This window comes from Microcaecilia unicolor, chromosome 5 (assembly GCF_901765095.1).
Source record: "Microcaecilia unicolor chromosome 5, aMicUni1.1, whole genome shotgun sequence".
Taxonomy (NCBI): domain Eukaryota; kingdom Metazoa; phylum Chordata; class Amphibia; order Gymnophiona; family Siphonopidae; genus Microcaecilia; species Microcaecilia unicolor.
In genome coordinates this window covers 73,583,434-73,597,696 of record NC_044035.1, presented here as the reverse complement: position 1 = coordinate 73,597,696, position 14,263 = coordinate 73,583,434, and the positions used below count along the sequence as shown (strand labels likewise).

Sequence of the window (14,263 nt, the reverse complement as noted above, 5' to 3'; positions counted from 1 at the left end):
TGTAATGCTGAAAAACTTTTCTTATATATTTTTAGTGGAGTTTTTTTTTCTGACTTATGATTAATGGTGATTGTGCCTATTTGGACTATTATTAGTTGCTGTGGCATGGCTCCTTGCTAACTGAGGTCTTTTTTCTCCACTTTTTTGAAAATGTAGCGATTTCGGTATCACAGTATATCAGAGTGGAGGATTCAGTATTTTGGTTTTAAGACCACTCTCTTTTGTGTATATGCCTTACAAATCATTGGACCCAATGTAGAACCACCTGAGAAGGTAAAGAGCTGCTTAAAAGGCAACTTGATCTTAGGGTTGTAAGCTTCCTTAAGGGCTGTACCATCATCCACCAGAATGGTGTCATTTTGGTAACCGCTATCACTACACCATCAACCTTGGGGACCTTGAACAACCTCTCCAGGTCATTCCAAAGAGGGGGAGAAAACTTCTTCATCAATCTCATCCTGTTGAGAATCAGCTCTGGCCCCTCCATTCTGCCATCGCCAACACTGATAGAGCTTTGTGGAAGGAAAATACTTTCAGAAGCCCCTTTAGGCATCCAAAATATGGTCCCTCTCCAAAATGGACTCCGCCACTACTGAGGGAATCATAAAAATCCCCAAAACATGGTCTATGAGAGAGGACAACTGCTCTCAATGAAACAAGGGTGTGAGGATGAGACCATTCCAGAATCTGGAGGAGCCCCTAGAAGGGACCCCTGCGTAGGAAAATTGATACAACCCCCCAATAATCTTCTTCAAAGAAGGAAGACAGAACCGTGGACAGGCCACCCACTTGGCCCACCTCCAGGGACTGTGGCCATTTTGTCTGGAGACTACAGGTCCCTGGGGGCCCTGAGGACCTAATTCCTTTGATAGCTCCCCACTGACCATGCACTTGGAACTTTGAAAGCACCTGCCTAAAACACTAAGAAAGGGAAGGGGAGTTATCAATGTGGGTTACTGTTAACCCCAGTTTTTAGACGATCCTGGTCATTTAAATCACCTGTCCAGGGCTAACCAAGCATTTTCATCAGCACTTAACTGGTTAGTGCCACTGAAAACAACCATTTAGCGCCCAAACTGAAACCAACTATCTTGTGGGTGTTCCAGGGGCAAAGTCGGCACTTAGCCGGTTAAGTGCCGATATTCAGCACTTAAACAACTAGGATAACCTCCTAAACAGGACTGCATAAAATGCAATCCTATCTTTATGCAGTTCTTCATAGCCAGTTAGGTGCTGAATATCGAATTTAACCGGCTATGCTTTTGCCGGATCTGTATACCCGGAAATTCAATGCCGGAGCCCAGATGTAGCCCTGGCAGTGAATTTCTGGGTATAACGCTGGCAGCATCCACAAAACGCTGATTGTCCTCGGCTGAATATCAAGTTGTACATTTAGTAGAGCATGCTATGTTTTTCCATGCTAAGAATGAGCTGTCATGTTGCAAAAACATAGTAAATCCTATTTCATTGCATGTCATTAACAAACATGGCATTTTGGTATTGTTTTCTTTTGTTGACAGTGCGTACTCTTTGCAAGCCATTGTGTATGTACAAATTAATGCTGGATTTGCTCTTTCTTTCTCCAGGTCATTGTAACTGTTTCAAGGCTCAATACAACATTTTCACCCTTTCCCCAAGCATGGGCCTTTGACAGAAGCAGACAATAAAGGCACAATGGGACTAGGGAAATAGAATTATGCCTCTCAACCCTCTGTCTAGAGACACACCTAGCCAATCAGGTTTTCAAGATTACCACACTAAGGACCCTGTTTACTAAGCTGCGCTAGAGGTGCGTTATTGCGTTAGTGTAGGTGCCCACATTATTCCTATGGGCACCTACACAGCGCGCCCTAATTTTGTGCACGCACCAAAAACGCTAGTGCACCTTAGTAAACAGAGCCCTAAATATACATGCAATAGCTTTGCAGATACTGAAGACCCAGTGTATGCAAATCTATCTCATGCATATTCAGTGTGGTAATCCATACAACCCAACTGGCTAGATGTGCCTGCAGAAGAGGGTTGAGAAGCACTGAACTAGAGGAAGATTCATTTTTATAAAAGGACTTCTTAAATTCACAGCATAATTCTCTAAACATATAAACTCTACTAGATTTATTGGGCACTCTTGGTTTAGTACAACTATGTTTTATCCTGTAGGCTGCCATTTCTAAATACTGTATATGTCAACTGCAAAGAAATAAAACTGTAAGATAGTTTGGGATGCTGCAATAGCTGCTGAAATTAGAACTCAAATTAATGGATCGTGACAAGAAATTAAAAGAATGAAAATGTACTCTATTCCTTATAAAATGGTACTTAAAAGGAAAGACAACATCTACAAACCTTGAGTGAGTTACTCAGAACCACAGCACTGGAACTTGGGAAACTGTTATTTCAATTCAAACCACAGCAAGTAATGCAATAAACTTTAAATGTCTTTAAAAAAATCTTAGCCTTTAAAACCATAGAAGGTCAAATCAAAATGTTTCCTCACTGAGAAAGAACCAACAGCACAGTCCTAAAGTACTGCTCTATCTCATTTACTTGAGAGCAAACACTCATTTCTGTCACATGTGAGGGTCTCTCACTGAACTGGGCTGCACAGGGCCCCGCAATTGCTAAGACCGGCCCTGAGTATCCACTTACGGAGCAAAAAAGGAGCAGATCACAAGGGTAGAAATAAAAAGTCCAATTTATTCACCACACATATATGAATCATAAATTGTAGAAAAGGCCTGACAAGATCTTGTTTCACCTTAACCAGGGTGCATCAGGGGCTTCAATGACAAAACTGCCAATAAACATAAATACAAACATGTGTTATTAAAAGTACCAAAAAAAACCCCAACTTAAAGCAGCAGTCAAAGCAACATACCAACTAGCTATATATATAAAAAAAGAATATGCTACGTGTAAGAGCCACTTAAAAGATGCTAAAAATTAAATATATGCTGTTAACAAGATTGTACGTTTGATCATAAACTGTACCTACTGTATACTGCCTTGGGTGAATCTGTTCATAAAGGCAGTCAATAAAGCCCAATAAATAAATAAAATTGATTAACAAGCCGATCAGTGCCAATAATTGGTACTTAACCAAGTAGTAGAACTAATTGGCTTTAATTAGAATTTATGCTCACAGCTTTCTAGGGGTGCATGTAAATTCTAATGTGTGCAGCCAAAAAGGGGGGCATGACCATGGGCGGATTGTGGGTGTTTCAAAAAACTATAAGCTCTATTATGGAATACACCTGATCTGCACCTAAGTTAGGTACAGATATTTATGTCTGGTTTTAAATGGCCAAAATAGGTGCACCTAAATTTTAGTCATAAGAACAACGTGTGAGCATATTCTATAAACTTCGCTTAACTTTAGACATAGTATAGAGAATCATGCTACGCACACATTTTTTTTGGCAGTGATTGGCCCTAAGCACATCTGAAGGGGCATTTTCGACACGACGTCTAAGTCCAACTTTAGACATTTGCGAAAAACGTCTAAAATCTGAATAGGAAAGAAGTTCATTTTCAAAAAAGAAAAATGTCTATCTTTTGTTTTCGAAAATACTGTTTCTAACAAGGTTTTTGCTTTGCACGTTTTGTTTTTTGGTCCATTTAAAAAAAAAAAAAGAAAAAAGTCCAAGTGCAAAACGTACAAAATAAAGCCATTGAGATGTAGGAGGAGCCAGCATTTTTAGTAGACTGATCTCCCAAACATCCCAGGAGATAAATGGGGCACCCTAGGGGGCACTGCAGTGGACTTCAGAAACATGCTCCCAGGTACACATCTCACTGTTGCACCTTATCTTGTCTGCTGAGCCCCACCAAACCCACCCAAAACCCACTGCCCACAACTGTACACCACTACAATAGCCCTTATGGGTGAAGGGGTCACCTATATGTGGGTACAGTGGGTTTCTGGTGAGTTATGGAGGGCTCACAGTTTCCCCCAACAAATGTGACAGGTAGAGGGAGATAGGGACCAGAGTCCCCCCACTCCATGGTGCACTGCACTGACCACTACACCACTCCAGGGACCTGCATGCTGCTCTAATAGACATGGCTCTAACATCTGAGGCTGTCATAGGCTGCTAAATCATATTTGTATTCACGTTTGTGGGGGGTGAGAGGGGGTCAGTGGCCACTGGGGGGTATTCGGGGGTCACCCCTGATTCCCTCCAGTGGTCATCTGGTCATTTAGGGCACCCTTTTGTGCCTTATTCATTATAAAAACAGGTCTAATTCAAAATGTCTTAGTTTTAGTCCTGGACACTTTCCATTATGGCTGAAAAACGTCTAAGTGTTAGGAACGCCCAGATCCCACTCTTAACACACCCGTGACACTCCCCCTTGTGACTTAAACACACTTCTGATGGACATCATAGAAAAATGTCTAAAAATTGGTTTTGAAGGTATCAATTTGGACGTTTTTTCTGAGAAAAACATCCAAATGCAGATTTATGCCACTTTTTGGACATTTTTCTCTTTTGAAAATGAGCTCCTTGGTCACCCAAGTGTCCATATAGCAGGGGCGTAGCTAGGTGGGGCCACAGGGGCATGGGCCCCCACAGATTTAGCCCTGGCCACCCTGCTTTCACCCTCCCCGCCGCCGCCAACCTTCCCCTGCCACATTCGACCCCCCTCCCACCACTGCCGCCGCTGTCAGGTACCTTTACTAGTGGGGGTCCCCAACCCTCGCCAGCCGAAGTCCTCTTCAGCGCCGGTGCATTGCTGATCTGGATTCTGTTTCTGTGAGTAGGAACGTGCAGGACGCCAGAACTCACAGAAACAGAATCCAGATCAGCAAACGCACTGGACTTGGAGACCGGTGCTGAAGGGGACTTTAGCTGGCGGGGGTTGTGGACCCCCGCTAGCAAAGGTACTTGGCGGTGGCGGGGGAGGGTTAACAGCAGTGGGAGGGGGGATCAAAAGTGGCAGGGGGGTCGGCAGTGCCGGGGGGCTAAAATGTGCCCCCTCACCTCAGGCTCTAGACCCTCCTCCCGCCGAAGTCTGGCTACACCCCTGCCATATAGAGTAGTCTCTCACCCTAAATGGAGGCGCCTGTTTCTAGAATTGGCCCCTTAGCAGCAATGTTCAGCTACTAAATGGATAAGTTATGTGTTTAAAGTTAGGCCTGTTAAATGTAAATCTATAAGCACTGTCATCCTCGGTGGTTATACAGTTGTGCCAGATGACAATATTTTCAGTGGTGCAGTTAAAATCGGATATCACCACTGAATATATGAATAAAGTTTAGTTAACTATACATGCTGGGTAGCCCCTTTGAATTGTGGTCTCTAAATCTTTACACATAGCACATTATTCTTAGTAGGGCTGTACTGAATATTCATATTCGATTCCGGGGCTCTACTGTGCTAAATCCTACTGAAATAAACACTTGTCTCTGATTTCGCGTTGCTTCTTTTATTATTTGTTATATTAAAGCTCAATGGTCATTATTCGTATTCGGTAATTGTATTCAGTCAAACAGTAAAATATACTAGTCAGTATAGCTCTAATTCCTAGTATGTAGAAAAATCCCTTAATAGGCATGTTAAACTTTATTACATACCCTCCTAAGTCTTTGTCTTCATCATCTTATGTGTGAGGGTGTTAAACATTAAATATATTCTCCTTCAGTTACTGTAACACTAACAGAATCCAGACAACTAAATCTATTAAAAGTAAATTTAGCATAAGTGGAAAAAAGTAATGCGTTTCATGTGTAGTAGTTTAAAGTTATGATACCAAGGATATTCTGAAGAGTGAAATTATATCCAAAAATAGTATGAGATCGTTTGTAACATCAAGGCCTGGATTGTTTCTTCACTAGTACTTTAACAATGTAAATACACCAAAAATAAATTATTTTTAGCCCTAGCACATACTCTGGACTACGTTTCATAGCAGGATGCTAATGTTTTTAAAGGAGAACGTGCATAATTGGAGAGTGAGATTTATATCAGAGAATCCTGGAACTTGTGCTGTCTTTGTGAGACAACTAGAACTGTGCAAACATACCCTGTTTTGGCAGTAGTAATAACACTGTGCTTTCTCTTTATAATCTTTCATTTTCACTCTGCAAGAATTCTGATATGTTAGAATATTATAAAGTTTGATAATCCCACTTGCTCTAAGGACTCTTTTACTAAGCTGTGGTAAGCGCTAGCAAACACCTAGCACACCTTAAAATGACTTACCGTGGGACATGCTCAGGCATCCTAAGATAAGTTCCTAATCAGTGCACGCTAATCTGGGCACTAATAATGTTTGGGGGGGTTGCAGAGGGGCCTGTCTGGGGCATGGGCATAGCCAGACCTGACATTTTGGGGGGCCCAGAGTTAATATGGGGGGGGGGGGGTACTAGGCATATAGGTGTGAGTAGTGCTTGGTATACTCCTAAATAATGCCTTAGAGTGCACTTGATAATGGATTTCTAAGTAAACACTCTGTCCTGCATCAACATAAACCACATACACACTTACGGAAACCTTGGAAACACTGACATTTTTAAATGAAGTTGCATTATCCCATAGCTTAAACTTTGCCATTAGAGTAGACTTGAGTCTGGTCAACCTCTCAACATCCTGGAAAGTAATTACTGCAGTGGCACATATCCCTCAACTTTGCTTTATAACAAATATAAAATGCCTTATTAAACTGTATTAATAAAGTCTTCTTGTCCCTTCCTCTGGTTCCACTGCTTTCTCTCCTTTCTGAAGCTGATGTGAACTAGTTCAAGTCCCTGGAGTTCCTAACAGTATTCCTTCCACCCCCACATCTCCTCATGAAGGAGCAAACAAGCAAAGGATTGACTACTGAATTACTTTATGAAGTAACATTAAATCCTGCAAAAGAGCTTCTCAGAGCCTAAGTAGCAAGTTTAACAGCACCAATTCTGAACACACAAAAATCAGTAACAAGTCAGACTCCTATGGATCCATACATTTTTAATACGGTAATACTGTAGCCCTGCAAAGGAACAGATTATTTTGAGTCAGTCTTCACTGTACCAAACTTGCTTTCCTTGTGACATCACCATCCAGTTGGATAGGCAGTGCATTAAAAGGTGGAAGATAAAGGATTTTTTTTTTACATTTATATCCCATATTGTCCCAAGTAAACTCGGGTTCAATATGGCTTACATGTGAAAATAGAGAGAGACAGGAAATCTTGCCTGACCAATTTACTTCAATTCTTTGAAGGAATAAACAAACATGTGGACAAAGGGGAGCCGGTTGATATTGTGTATCTGGATTTTCAAAAGGCGTTTGACAAGGTACCTCATGAAAGGCTACAGAGGAAATTGGAGGGTCATGGGATAGGAGGAAATGTCCTATTGTGGATTAAAAACTAGTTGAAGGATAGGAAACGGAGAGTGGGGTTAAATGGGCAGTATTCACAATGGAGAAGGGTAGTTAGTGGGGTTCCTCAGGGGTCTGTGCTAGGACCGCTGCTTTTTAATATATTTATAAATGATTTAGAGATGGGAGTAACTAGCGAGGTAATTAAATTTGCTGATGACACAAAGTTATTCAAAGTCGTTAACTCGCGACAGGATTGTGAAAAATTACAAGAGGACCTTACGAGACTGGGAGACTGGGCGGCTAAATGGCAGATGACGTTTAATGTGAGCAAGTGCAAGGTGATGCATGTGGGAAAAAAGAACCCGAATTATAGCTACGTCATGCAAGGTTCCACGTTAGGAGTTACGGACCAAGAAAGGGATCTGGGTGTCGTCATCGAAAACACGCTGAAACCTTCTGCTCAGTGTGCTGCTGTGGCTAGGAAAGCGAATAGAATGTTGGGTATTATTAGGAAAGGTATGGAAAACAGGTGTGAGGATGTTATAATGCCATTGTATCGCTCCATGGTGCGACCGCACCTTGAGTATTGTGTTCAATTCTGGTCGCCGCATCTCAAGAAAGATATAGTAGAATTGGAAAAGGTGCAGCGAAGGGCGACTAAAATGATAGCGGGGATGGGACGACTTCCCTATGAAGAAAGACTAAGGAGGCTAGGACTATTCAGCTTGGAGAAGAGACAGCTGAGGGGAGACATGATAGAGGTATATAAAATAATGAGTGGAGTGGAACAGGTGGATGTGAAGCATCTGTTCACGCTTTCCAAAAATACTAGGACTAGGGGGCATGCGATTAAACTACAGTGTAGTAAATTTAAAACAAATCGGAGAAAAATGTTTCTTCACCCAACGTGTAATTAAACTCTGGAATTCATTGCCGGAAAATGTGGTGAAGGCGGTTAGCTTAGCAGAGTTTAAAAAGGGGTTGGACGGTTTCCTAAAGGACAAGTCCATAAACCGCTACTAAACGGACTTGGAAAAATCCAAAAATCCCAGGAATAACATGTATAGAATGTTTGTACGTTTGGGAAGCTTGCCAGGTGCCCTTGGCCTGGATTGGCCGCTGTCGTGGACAAGATGCTGGGCTTGATGGACCCTTGGTCTTTTCCCAGTATGGCATTACTTATGTACTTATGTAATTATATAATGGGAGCAAATAGATAGATATGTCTGAACCATTTAACAATGTTTCAGATTAGCATATATACCAAACTGGGCATTTAAAAGCCTGTCCTTTAATGATTCTGAATGTTCAGAAATCATTGCCATATGTATAGAGATGCACACACCAGAACAGGCATCCATACACACTGCAAAAGTAAATAACTTCTACTGAGTACATCCAAAACTTAATTTTTATTTTCTCATTTCCATATTCCAAAATTCCAGATTGCAGATGTATAGATCAGTAGACCCCAAAGCAGTCCTGAGCCAACAGATTTATTTTCCATTGAACATAATTAACTTTGTATGAACTTAGCAGCTAATAGTGTGCTGAACTGGATATTGTTGCCATATTTAGACTGACTGTACAGAACTTCAGCATGAAGGAAGTCCTTCCCCTAGCGAATTATTCAATACCTGTGAAATAGTAGTAATAAAAAAGGCAAGTGCATTTTATAATACACCACTGCATTCCACAAAACAAAAGGAGCAGGTTCCCACAAACCATCTTTTCCTTTTGATGTAGGCACAGGAAAAAAAGATGTTAAATGTTCCCAGGTGTCAACCTAATTAATGATTTTTTAAAATTGTACTTATAAATAGTAAGTCTGATTGTTATGCACCTGATACTCATAACATGATATCTGTTTTGGTGGCCCTTTATTCGGTGAAAACATCTCTGCATGAATACAGGAAGTCCCTATAACCAGCCCCTCCAATGGACACAATGACTTACATTTTAGAACTAATTACTACTCTAACAAATGAAACCAATATTTCCTCTGTGTACATTCATATGCTGCACAAGCCAGCATGTTTGAAAATATAAGCAAGAGCAAATAAAAATGCTACCAACAATAAATAATGACAACATGGATAGAACAGCTCCTAGATTTGCTTGCTTTGCTTATTTTATGGTGAACGGGGATGATGGCTGCACAGAGAGGGAAAGGGAGGCTAACCTCATGTGCTTAAGCCATCATGCATCTCCTTTTCTCAATCTAAATTCCTTGGTCAGCTCTCTCCTACTCGCTCCCTTCTGGCTCCTTGCACCTCTGCCCTTCTTCAATTTATTGGACTGCCAGCAGCATCAGTGAGGTAAACACACTGCCTTCAGTGGCCCCAGAAGCTCTCCCAAAACATAGGCACTTGTCTGGCCAACAAGGTTGGGGGGCCTGAGGCTGGAATGGGGGGGTCTGAGACCCCAAGGCCCTCCATAGCTACGCCACTGATCTGGAGGCAGCGAGTGGGTATTGCTCTGCTAATCATTTAGCACGGCTACATTACAACACACTAATCGGTAAGTGCAGGATTACCACGCAATATCCTCTCACACTGAGGATTTGTTTCCAGGAGCTACTGCCCAGGAGGGAAGGGTTAGAATGGCTGTTGTAGTTGGTGATTTATTAGGCATGTAGATAGCTGAGTGGCTGGTGGACATGAGGATTGCCTGGTCACTTGCCTGCTTGGTGCAAAGGTGCAGACCTCACACATAACCTAGATAGGATTTTAGATAGTGCTGGGGAGACATGTGGGTACTAATGACATAGGAAAATGTAGGAAAGAGGTTCTAGAAGCCAAATTTAGGCTCTAAAGTAGAAAGCTCAAATCCAGAACCTCTAAGGTAGCATTTTCGGAAGTGCTACCTGTTCCACGCACAGGGCCCAAGAGACAGGAAGAGCTCTGGAGTCTCAATGAGTGGATGAGGCAATGGTGCAGGGCCAGGGTTTTAGATCTGTAAGGAACTGGGCAACATTCTGGGGAAGGGGGAGACTAGTCCGTAAGGATGGGCTCCACCTTAACCAGGGCGGAACCAGGCTGCTGGCATCGGCATTTAAAAAGGAGATAGAGCAGCTTTTAAACTAGTACCTGGGGGAAGGTCGACAGTCATTCAAAAATGCATGGTTTGGAACAAGGTATCTATCAAAGCTATCACCAAATCAGGGAAGATAGTGTATCCCGATAGCAAGTTTGCAAAAGAGACCATAGTAGATCACGTGTTCTTAAATTAAAATCAGACAAAAGATTGCAAATTAACACTCTCAATTACTGAGGAAGATGTAAATAGGAACAACAAACATAGTTGCCCAAAGCCTAAGAAATAAGATGTTAGAATATAATGCACTAAATGAAAAATGATATATAATAGGCATCTCTGAGACCTTGCGGAAGGAGGATAACTAGTGGGACACTGTCATACTAGGGTACAAATTATAACATAGTGATAGGGTGGATCGAATTGGTGGAGGGGTAGCTTTGTATGTTTAGGAGGGCCTTCAATCAAATAGATTGAAAATTCTGCAGGAAACAAAACACATCTTAGAATCCCTATGGATTGAAATTCCATGTGTAAAGGGGAAAAGGATAGTGATAGGAGTGTACTACCGTCCACCTGGCCAGAATGAACAGACAGATGTTTAAATGTTATCAGAAATTAGGGAGGCTAGCAAACTGGGCAACACAATAATAATGGGTGATTTCAATTACCCCGATATTGACTGGGTAAATGTAACATCAGGGCATACTAGGGAGGTAAAATTCCTTGACAAAATCAAGGACTTCTTTATGGAGTAACTGGTACAGGAGCCAACAAGAGAAGGAAAAAGTCTAGATCTAGTCCTTAGTGGAGCTCATGATCTGGTGCAGGAGATAATGGTGCTGGGGCCAGTTGATGACAGTGATCCATGTCAATGTTGAACAATCATTGGCAGGAAGTCTGAGGCTTTTTCATCTTATGTGATGAAATATGTTTTGAGATTTTGTTTCATGCTCTGTATACTTATATTGCTGGAGTTTTGTAGGTAATTGTATGACTGTACTTATAACATGCATGAAAGTATATGATGGATGAATAAGGTGCAATGTTCAGGAGCATGGCACTGGAATTATTTGTTGTTGCTTAGATACTTTTCTCCCCTAGTTTATTGTTTCAGAACTCTGCCTCTGTTTCAGTCACCTACATCTCAGCAGCTAATTACATACAAGGGCTGGCAATACCCAGCCACATAACGTTCATACATAGTGGTATGTGAGCACATTCCAGCTGGCACATCATTTTTCATGGACACACAAGGCTGGCACCATTAGCATTTTCAAACTTCATGAGACAGCCATATTGATCCCAGGGAGATGATGCAGGGTTTTTGTACTTGGGATAGATAGATAGATAGATAGATAGATAGATAGATAGATAGATAGATAGATAGATAGATAGATAGATAGATAGATAGATAATTACCAAGGTTGCACATGTTATTCTATTGCAGTGTTCAATATTTGGTTTCTAGTAAATTCTACTTATTTATACAAATAAGGCTAGTGATGCACTTGTCCTTTTATTACTGTGCTAGCCTGAAGCACCAGTTATCTGAGGCATGACCTTTCAAGGACAAGGGTCCATTTCATTGTATGCAGAAGTTCAACTTAAATGTTTTGTTAAATACAGTCTCATTCACAATTGATAGTGTTCTAAATGAGGTTAGATACTCTACCACAGAATATCTGGAAGTTTTGAGGTCTTGAAGAAATCTACTTCTTGATCCACTGCATTTTTCTTTTCAAAGAAAACGCTTGTATAACAGACCAAGGCGCAGAAATTTCTCAGTCAATAAAGCAAGACTTTTAGTAATTGTTTAACATTTTTACTTCCACACAGACCAAATTAAGGACCTCATTTTAAAAAAGATGCACAGAACGGCAGTTATCTGTGCTTTGAAACACTAGCATTGAGTTTGCCTTCAAACATATTTATATTTCTTTTTTCTTTAGTATAAAGAAGAAGTCAAAGCCCCATGTCTATCCAGATGAAAAATCTACAATTCAGTGTGTGGGACTGAAGGACTTCTATCTGGTTCGGAGACAGTAGCATGCTGAAGGAGGAGACAGAGCATTTCACTGAACATGGCAGCAGGAGGAGGTAAGCTGTTGCCACTTTTTGAAATGGAAGTGTCTTTGAGCCCTGTCCCCCATGGTCTTTGGGCTAGCAGTATGTGAAGGATCCGGATATTGGAGTTCTGCCTCTAACTGTAACACCTGGTGAGGTGCAAGACTCAGGGAAATCTCAGTTGGAGACGAATGATCGATGCTTCCCTACCTGCCTTGAAAATGTCAAAGGAACCTACAGCACATTGTGAACAACATCAGCCAGTGAGCAGTGCAGAAGAGGTCATTTGTGGTGTTGCATTGATTCAGTCACCAGGGAGAAGTGAGGGACAAGGGTTAATTTTACTTCAAATGATGTAATAAGTTCTGAAGTTCCAATAAATAGACCTAAGATTATCAATCTGTGAAAAAACACTAGCCACTATTTCTGGTCACATATTGCAAATTTGTATGCAAAACACTTCTTATTCTGAAGTGATAAAAGTGTAGAGAGAAATTAAACATTTTCATAACAGTGTCCACTATTAAACAAACTTTGGAAAAAATTTGAGATACTCGCGTGTTTCCTAATTAAAAGGAACCTTTTGCTTCAGAATGAGATTGACGCATTGGAGAATGTGATGAGAAAGAGGAGTATTTGCCTCATAAAGTTTTCTAGATTTAAAAACTATTTTCTCATTGGATATGTTAAAAAAAATGGTTGATAGAAGTCCTAAAGATTCCAGAGAAAGCTTGCCCTATGGTTTCCAAGGTCTATTATCTGCCACCATTTAAGAAAGAGGGTCAGCCATCTTTGGACATTGCAGTCTTACATACTTATTCAAGTCATCTATAAAGGAGAAAGGTGTCTCTGCTATTAGTAGCTTCCCTGGTTCTTCGGTATGATTGTGAATTCCTATTAGATCTTTTACCACAAGAATGACTTGTTTTATTATTTTAAAGTATATATATTTCCAGATGTAGCCAAAGCCACCCAAGTTGAAAGAAGGGGATTTTTTCTTAAGTGACCTCAGGTCCTGCAGTTGGGAGACCTTTCTGGCTTAAATTTGCTTTTAATATGAAATTAAATAAGAATCAGTACATGTGTGACCATGCTTTCTTAATTCCTAATCTTAAGCTCGTATATACCCCCAGGTAATTTTATAACTACATGAACAAAGTACTATTCTACATGCTCAAATGTTGCTGTAAAATTCCACTTACATACATAATAACTAAATAAATGACAGCAGATAAAGACATGTATAGTCCATCCAGTTTGCCCAACAAGGCAGCCAGAGTTGTATGTGCTGTTCTGTACAGGTTTCCCCTTACCCCACCCCCACTATGCCCTGTTTAATGAAGGTCATTAAAATTTAGCTTTGATTCCTTCCTCTCTCTCTCTACAGGGATCCACTAAGTTTATCCTACATTTTTGAATTCCAACCCTGTTTTTCTCTCCACCACCTCCCCATGGACAGTATTCCAGGTATCGATCACCCTCTCAATGAAAAAGTATTTTCAGATTTTACTCCTTAGTCCAGTGGTTCCCAAACCTGGTCTTGGAGGCACTCCAGCCAGTCAGGTGTTCAGGATATCCACAATGAATATTCATGAGAAAGATTTACATGCAGTGGAGGCAGTGCATGCATTTCTCTCTCATGAATATTCATTGTGAATATCCTGAAAACCTGACTGGCCAGGTAGTCCCTGAGGACAGAATTGAAAACCACTGCTCTAAATCTATTGTTACCCGATCTCTGAAAAAGATCTGTTTATATGAATACTTTTCAAGCATTTAAACATCTGTATCTCCCCTGTCCCTCCTTTCCTCTAGGGTATGCATATTCAGGTTTTCAAGTCTCTTCTCAT

General features: G+C 41.0%; 1 protein-coding gene and 1 long non-coding RNA gene across 2 annotated transcripts in view; both read right to left on the bottom strand.

The window, feature by feature from the left end:
• Nucleotides 1-14,263, bottom strand: part of ADGRA1 (adhesion G protein-coupled receptor A1) — an 816,325-nt gene that overhangs the window by 788,330 nt on the left and 13,732 nt on the right. The gene's annotated exons all lie outside the window — the stretch shown is intronic.
• Nucleotides 1,952-12,945, bottom strand: LOC115470093. Its single transcript, XR_003942122.1, has 3 exons — nt 12,935-12,945; nt 4,621-4,626; nt 1,952-2,032 (listed from the first exon to the last, which is right to left on the bottom strand). It is a non-coding gene; the product is annotated as an uncharacterized LOC115470093 (long non-coding RNA).